Below are 8,781 nucleotides of genomic sequence, written 5' to 3'. Positions count from 1 at the left end.
AGTGCTGCAAGAAATATTAAAGGGGACTCTTGGAGTGGGAAGCAAAGACCAAAAGTGATCAAGGCTGGAAAGGTATAGAGAAGATCTCCAGAAACAATGACAAAACAAGTAATAAAGTGGTACTAAATATATGAATATTAATAATCACTCTGAATGTAAATGGACTAAACTTTTCAGTCAGGACACAGGGTTTCAGAATGGATTAAAAAAATAAGACCCATCTATCTGCTGCCTATAAGAGACTCATGTTAGCCTTAGAGACACTGCAGATTGCAAATAAAGAGACAGAGAAGCATTTATCATTGCAAATGAGCCTCAGAAGAAAGCCAGGATGGCAATACTTGTACCAGACCAACCAGACTTTAAACCAAAGACTGTAACAAGAAATGAAGAAGGGCCCTATATTTTAATGGGACTATCCAACAAGAAGATATAAAACTTATAAATATTTATGCTCCCAACTTCAGAGCACCCACACATGTAAAACACGTAATAACAAACATAAAGGAACTCATTGATAATAACGCAATAATACTAGGGGAATTTAACATCAGACTCACAATGGACAGATCATTTAAGCAAAAAATCAACAAACGAAACAATGGCTTTGAATGAAACACTGAACCAGATGGACTTACTGGATAGATTCCGAACATTTCATCCCAAAGTAGCAGAATATACATTCTTTCAAAGTTCACATGGGACATTCTCCAGAGTAGATCACAGACTAGGTCACAAATCAGGCCTCAAGCAGTACAAAATGATTAAGATCATATCATGTTTGTTTTTTTTTTCCATCCACAATGCTATGAATCTTGAAGTCAACTACCACAAGAAAACAAATTGGAAAACCACAAATACATGGAGGTTAAAGAATGTGCTACTAAAGAATGAATGGATTAACTGGGAAATTGAAAAGAAATTTAAAAAATACATGGAAACAAATGAAAATGAAAACACAATAGTCCACTACGTGTGGATGCAGCAAAAGCAGTCCTAAGAGGAAAGTACATAGCAATCCAGGCCTACCTGTACAAGAAAAATCTCAAACAATCTAACCTTATACCTAAAGGATTTAGAAAAAGAACAACAAAGGAAGCCTAAAGCCATCAGACAAAGGGAAATAATAAAGATTAAAGTAAAAATAAATTATATAGAAACTAAAAAAATCTGGTAGAACACCTCGATGAAACCAAATGCTGATTCTTTAAAAGAATAAATAAAAATTATAACCCCCTTCCCAGAGTTATAAAAAAGAAAAGAGAAAGGATCCAAATACATAAAATCACAAATTAGAGAGGAGAAATAAAAACTAACACCATAGAGCTTTGCACAGTGGCAGTATCGTAGCCAATGAGGTTTATCCGAGGCGCGATTATTGCTAATTGAAAAACTAACACCATAGAAATACAAATAGTTATAATATTATGAAAAATTAATATGCCACCAAATCAAACAATCTGGAAGAAATGGATAAATTCCCAGTCATAAACTACCAAAACTGAAGCAGGAAGAAATAGAAAACTCGGACAGAACAATAACCAGCAAGGATATTGAATTAGTAATCAAAAATCTCCCAAAAAACAAAAGTCCAGAGTTAGTTCAACCAAACATTTAAAGAATTTGTACCTATTCTCAAACTAAACCAAAAAATTGAAATGGATGGAAAACTTCCAAACTCATTCTATGAGGTCAGCATTGCCTCCAAACCACACAGACTCCAATATCCAATATCCCTGATGAACATGGATGCAAAAATTATCCACAAATACTAGCAAATTGAATCCAACAGTACATTAAAAGAATCATTCATCATGACAAATGGGTTTTAGTCCTGGGTTGCAAATGTGGTTCAATATTTGTAAATCAGTGTGATACAACACATTAATAAAAGAGGATAATAACCATATGATTCTCTCAATAGATGTAGAAAAAGCATTTGATAAAATACAACATGCATTCATGATAAAAAACCTCAACAAAGTAAGGATAGGAGGAACATATCTCAACTTCATAAAGTCCATGTATGAAAAACCCACAGCTAATATCATTCTCATTGGGTAAAAACTGAGAGCTTTTCCTCTATGGTCAGGAACAAGACAGGGATGTCCATTCTCTCCGCTGTTACTAAACTTGGTACTAGAAGTCCTAGCCTCAGCAATCAAACAACAAAAAGAAATAAAAAGCATCCAAATCAGCAAGGAAGAAATAAAACTGTTCCCATTCGCAGATGACATGATATGATACATTAAAAAAGTGAAGCGACTCCACCAAAAAATAGCTACAACTTATACATGAATTCAGTAAAGTCACAGGATACAGAAACAATGTACAGAGATCTGTTACATTTCTGTACACTAATAATGAAGTGGCAAAAAGAGAAGTCAAGAAATAAATCCCATTTATAATTGCACCAAAACCCATAAGATACCTAAGAATAAATCTAATCAGAAATGTTAATGACCTATCCTCTGAAAACTATAGAACACTTATAAGAGAAATAGAAGCAGACACAAAGAAATGGGAGAACATTCCATGTTCATGGATTGGAAGAATAATGCTGTTAAAATATCTATTCTACCCAAAGCAATCTACATATTCAGTTCAATCCCTATCAAAATGCCAACAGCATTTTTCACAGAGCTAGAACAGACAATCCTAAAATGTATATGGAATCACAAAAGACCTACATAGCAAAAGCAGTCTTGGAAAAGAAAAGCATAGTTGGAGGCATCACAGTTCCAGACTTTAAGCTATATTACACAGTTGCAGTGATCAAGACAGTATGGTACTGGCAGCAAAACAGACACCTAGATCAATGGAACAGAAGAGAAAACCCAGAAATGAACCCACAACTATCTGGTCAACTAATCTTCAGTGAAGCAGGAAAGAATTTTCAGTGGAAGAAAAGACAGTCTCTTCAACAAATAGTGTTGGAAAAACTGGACAGCAACAAGTAAGAGAATTAATCTGAACCAACGTTTTACACAATACAAAAAATATATTCAAAATTATTGAAAGACCTAAATGTGGGACAGAAAACCATCAAAATCCTAGAAGAGAACCCAGTCAGCAACCTCTTCGACATCAGAGATAGCAACTTCTTTCTAGTTAAGTCTCCAGAGGCAAGGGAAACAAAAGAAAAATAAACTTCTGGGATTTCATCAAGATAAAAAACACACAGCAAAGGAAACAATCAGCAAAACTAAAAGGAAACCCTTAGAATGAGATAAGATATTTGCAAATGACATAGCTGGTAAAGGGTTAGTATCCAAAATATATAAAGAACTTATACAACTCAACACCCAAAAACAATCCAGTTAAAAAATGGGCAAAAGACATGAATAGACTTTTTTTTTTCCCAAAGAAGACCTACAGATGGCTAATAGACACATGAGAAAATGCTCAACATCACTCATCATCAGGGAAATGGAAATCAAAACTGCAATGAGATATCCCCTCACACCTGTCAGAATGGTGAAAATTAACAACACAGGAAACAACAGGTGTTGGTGAGCATGCAGAGAAAGGGAAATCTTCTTGCTCTGTTGGTGGGAATGCAAACTGGTACAGCCACTCTGGAAAACAGTATGGAGGCTCTTTGGGAAATAAAAATAGAATCTGTGCTACAATGCAGCAAATGCACTACTAGGTTTTTACCCCAATAATACAAAAAACATAAAAATAAAAAAAACTGATTCAAAGGGATACATGCATCACAATGTTTATAGAAGCATTATCAACAATAGCCAAATTATAGAAAGAGCCCAAGTGTCCATTAACTGATGAATGGAGAAAGAAGTTGTATATATGTATATGTGTGATGGAATATTAGCCATAAAAAGAATGAAATCTTGTCATTTGCCGTGATGTGGATGTGCTAAGCAAAATAAGTTAGAGAAAGATAAATACCATATGATTTCATTCATATGTGGAATCTGAGAAAAAGATAAACATGGGAAAAAAACACAAAGCAGGAAAACAGACTCAACTATAGAAAACAAACGGGGTTACTGGAGGGGAGATGGGCAGGGTATGGGTCAAATGGCTAATGGGTTAAGGGGGACACTAGTAGTGATGAGCCTTGAGTATTGTATGTAAGTGATGAATCAGTAAATTTTATACCTGAAACATATTACACTGTATGTTTACTCTCCGGAATTTAAACAAAGACTTGAAAAAGAAACCAGTTTAAAAAAATAATAGTAAAAACTGAAAAAAGTCTGTTTGAGTTTTTTAATTGTTTTGATTTTTTTAAAGATTTTATTTTATCATCAGAGAGAGAGAAAGCACAAGGATGGGGAGTGGCAGGCAGAGGGAGAAACAGGCGTCCTGCTGAGCAAGGAGCCCGATGTCTGACTCAATTCCAGGACCCTCAGACCATGACCCAAGCCAAAGGTAGCCGCTTAACTGAGCCACCCAGGTGCCCTGTTTGTTTTGACTTTTAGATTGCACATATAAGTGAAATCATACAGTGTTTGGTTTTTTCTCTGATTTATTTCATTTAGCATAATACTGTCTGTCTCCATCCATACTGTTGTAAATGGCAAGATCTCATTCTTTTTTAATGACTAATACTCCAATGTGTGTGTGTGTGTGTGTGTATACACACCACATCTTTATCTACTCATCTGTTTTTTTATCTTACTGGTTTTTAAATTTTATTTTTACATCATTATAGTTAATATGAAGTGTTACATTAATTTCAGGTGTACAACATAATGATTCAGGCATTCCATATATTACGCAGGGCTCATAAAGTTAAGTGTACTCTTAATCCCATTTACCTGTTTCACTCATCTTTCCACCTGTGTCCCCTCTGGTAACCATCTGTTCATTTTCTATACTTGAGTATGTTTTTTATTTGTCTCTTGTTTCCTCTTTGTTATATTTCTTAAATTCCACACATGAGTGAAATATGGTATGTGTCTTTCTTTGAGTGGCTCATTTTGCTTAGCAGTATGGTCTCTGGATCCATCTATGTTGTTGTAAATGACAAGATTTCATTTCTTTTTTATGGCTGAATAATATTGAATTGTGTATATATACCATATCCTCTTTATCCATTCACCTATCAGTGGACACTTGAATTGCTTCCATAGTTTGGCTACTGTAAATAATGCTGCAATAAACATAAGGATGCAAATATCCTTTCAAAGTAGTGTTTTGGTGCATAGCTAGGAGTGATTCATAGGGTAGTTCTATTTTAATTTTTTTAAGGAACTTCCACACTGTCTTCCACAGTGGTGCACCAGTTTATATTCCCACAAGTAGTGCATGAGGGTTCCTTTTTCTTCACATTTTTGTCAGCACATGGTGTTTCTTGTGTTTTTTGTTTGAGCCATTCTGACAGGTGTAGGGAGATATCTCGTTGTGGTTTTTATTTGCATTTCCCTGATTATGAGTGATACTGAGCATATTTTCATGTGTCTGTTGGTCATTTGTATGTCATCTTAGGAGAAATATCTGTTCATGACTTCTACCCATTTTTTATTTTTATTTTTTTTCTGTCACTTTTTTTTTATTTTCAGCACAACAGTATTCATTGTTTTTGCACCACACCCAGTGCTCCATGCAATACGTGCCCTCCCTATTACCCATCACCTGGTTCCCCCAACCTCCCAACCCCCGCCCCTTCAAAACCCTCAGGTTGTTTTTCAGAGTCCATAGTCTCTCATGGTTCACCTCTCCTTCCAATTTCCCTCAACTCCCTTCTCCTCTCCATCTCCCCATGTCCTCCATGTTATTTGTTATGCTCCACAAATAAGTGAAACCATATGATACTTGACTCTCTCTGCTTGACTTATTTCACTCAGCATAATCTCTTCCAGTCCCATCCATGTTGCTACAAAAGTTGGGTATTCATCCTTTCTGATGGAGGCATAATACTCCATAGTGTATATGGACCACATCTTCCTTATCCATTCGTCCATTGAAGGGCTTCTTGGTTCTTTCCACAGTTTGGTGACCATGGCCATTGCTGCTATAAACATTGGGGTACAAATGGCCCTTCTTTTCACTACATCTGTATTTTTGGTCTACCCATTTGTTAAATTAGATTATTTGTTTCTTTGGTGTTGGGTTGTGTAAGTTGTTTTATTTTTTTGATACTCTATCAGATATGTAATTTGCAAATATCTTCTCCCATTTAGTAGGCTGTCTTTTAGTTTTGTCTGTTGTTTCCTTTATTGTGCAGTAGCTTCTTACGTTGATGACTCCCTACAGTTTATTTTTGTTTTTGTTTCCCTTGCCTCAGGAGACATATCAGGAAAGATACTGCTATGGCCAATATCAGATACATTACTGCCTATGCTCTCTCCTAAGATTTTGATGGTTTTCTGTCTCACATTTATGTCCTTAATTCATTTGGAGTTTATTTTTATGTAACACAGTGGTCCATTTTTATTCTTTCTCAGGTTGCTGTCCAGTTTTCCTAACACCATTTATTGAGGAGACTATTTGTTTTCCACTGTATATTCTTGGCTCCTTTGTCAAAGACTAATTGCCCATTTCATCATGGGTTTATGTCTGGGCTGTATATTCTGTTGCATTGATGTATGTGTCTGTTTTTGTGCCAGTACCATAGTGTTTTGATTACTAAAGCTTTGTAGTATAACTCAAATCTGGAATTGTAATATCTCCAGGTTTGTTTTTCTTTTTCAAGATTGTTTTGGCTATTCAGTTTCTTTTGTGTTTCCAGATGAAAATTTTAAGATTGTTTGTTTAGTTATGTGAATAATGCTGTTGGTGTTTTGATAAGAATTGCACAAAATCTGGTAGATTGCTTTGGTTCTTTAGGGACACTTGGGTTGCTTCTGTACGTTGTTTTTCATAAATAATGCTGCAACAAACAAAGCACATTTAAATTAGTATGTTTGTTTTCTTTGGGTAAATACTGGAAAAATTACTAAATCATACGGTATTCCTATTTTAAAATTTTTGAGGAACATTCAGAACACAGATTAGTCTGACTGAGAGTATTCGCCCCTCAAAATACTTGAAAATCTGAACAATATTAAAAATAATAAAATATAGTCTTGAAATCTTTGAAGTAGGAAAACTTGCAAGATCATGATCTTACAGAGAAGAGATGCTCCAAAATGTGGATCCTACATGAAAAGCTGCATTTCTTCTAAAGACACTAATACCTTAACCATAACACAATAAACATTTTGTTTCAAATAATTCTTTGTTATGGGGTGTAGTCCTCTGTGTTACAAAAGTTTAGCAGCATCCTTAGTCTCTGTCCACTAGATGCAAGCAGCACCATGACAGTTGTAGTAACCAAAAATATCTCTGACAATTCCAAATGCCCTGGGTGAGAGGAACAAAACTGCCTGCAATTGAAAAATGGAGAGCATGTGATGAATCAAGAGATGGATCCGAAAAGCTTGGCAGAACATTTAATAGTTTGTTTTAGGGCTATAGCACAAAGTCTGCTGTTCATGGAACTCAGAATGAGTCCTCGGATTAGAATCCTAAAGGGGTACCACATAGCAAGCATTAAAAGAAGTCAAATTGAGGCTCAGACTTTGAAGAAGTCCAATTCATGATAGGATTAAAGTCCTCTATAGTGGCCCTAATTGCCTAGAAGAAGCAAAAGCTAATTTATTTTTTAAAGAAAATAACATCAGCGAATTACTCAAACCATGTCAACAAGTTTGTATACACATATTTGACATTCATTTTCTTTAACATCATGAGAAAAGACAATAATCAATATCAAGAATAAAAAAGGGTCAGTGGAAGTAAACTCACAGAATTTAAAGCCATTCACTTGATAGAATGCATGTAAGACTTTAAATTACATGATGGATAATTACAAGACAAAACTGATAATATGAAAATACTGGAATGCAATTTATAGTCTAGAACTAAAATTAAATAACTGAAATTAAGAACAGACTATGTTAATAGAAGATTAGTTACTATGGAAGAAAGTATTATTGAATATAAAAATATGTCAAACAAATATAAACTAAAGCACCAAAAGATAAAGTAGAAAAATTCAGAAAGGGTTAAGTGACATATAGTTATGGTGAAAATATTTAATTCAAGTGTGATTAGAGGGCCACAAGTAGAGGATACTGTTGCAGAAGCAGTATACAGAGATATAATGACAGAATTTTCTAAATTTGATGAAAGACACCAGCCTACAAATTTAAAAAGCTTTATGAACATCAATGAATATACACAGAAAAAAAACTATACCTAAGTACATCATAGGACATTATTGGAAAAAGGAAAAGAAACTTTAAAAGCAACTAAGGAGGGATGCTTGGCTGACTCAGTCAGTGGAGGGTGCATTCTTTGATCTTGGGGCTGTGAGTTCAAGCTTCACATTGGGTATAGAGATTACTTAAATATGAAATATTAAAAATAATAAAAGCAACTAAAAAAGAGAGACATAAAAAGTGTAATCACAAATATGTCAACTAACTTTCCAACTTACACTGGAAGCCAGAAGATGAAGAAATGATATTTTCTGCCACTCTCAAATTCTATATGCAGTAAAAATATCCTTCAAAAATACAGACAAAAATTTCACATAAATGAAAAAAATTAAAGAATTTGTTATTAGCTCAGTTGCACTAAAAATAATTAAGATGTTCATTAAGCAAAATAAATCCAATTCTAGATGGAAACTTGAAAGTTCATGAAGTAATAGAGAACAATGTTTCAATCTAGATAAATATATGCAGAATGATAAGTAACCTTACGGGATTTAAAAGATTGGAAATTAAAAGACATGACAAACATAATAAAAGTCAATGAAGGCTG

General features: G+C 34.4%; 1 pseudogene; it reads left to right on the top strand.

Annotated features, from left to right (window-relative positions):
- The first annotated feature begins 1,324 nt into the window (after positions 1-1,324).
- Positions 1,325-1,443, top strand: LOC123952335 (annotated as a pseudogene).
- The last annotated feature ends 7,338 nt before the right edge of the window (positions 1,444-8,781 follow it).

The sequence above is a fragment of the Meles meles genome, chromosome 10 (genome assembly GCF_922984935.1).
Source record: "Meles meles chromosome 10, mMelMel3.1 paternal haplotype, whole genome shotgun sequence".
NCBI lineage: Eukaryota > Metazoa > Chordata > Mammalia > Carnivora > Mustelidae > Meles > Meles meles.
The sequence above is the reverse complement of the archived record's forward strand: the minus strand, read 5'-3'. Positions and strand labels throughout refer to the sequence as shown.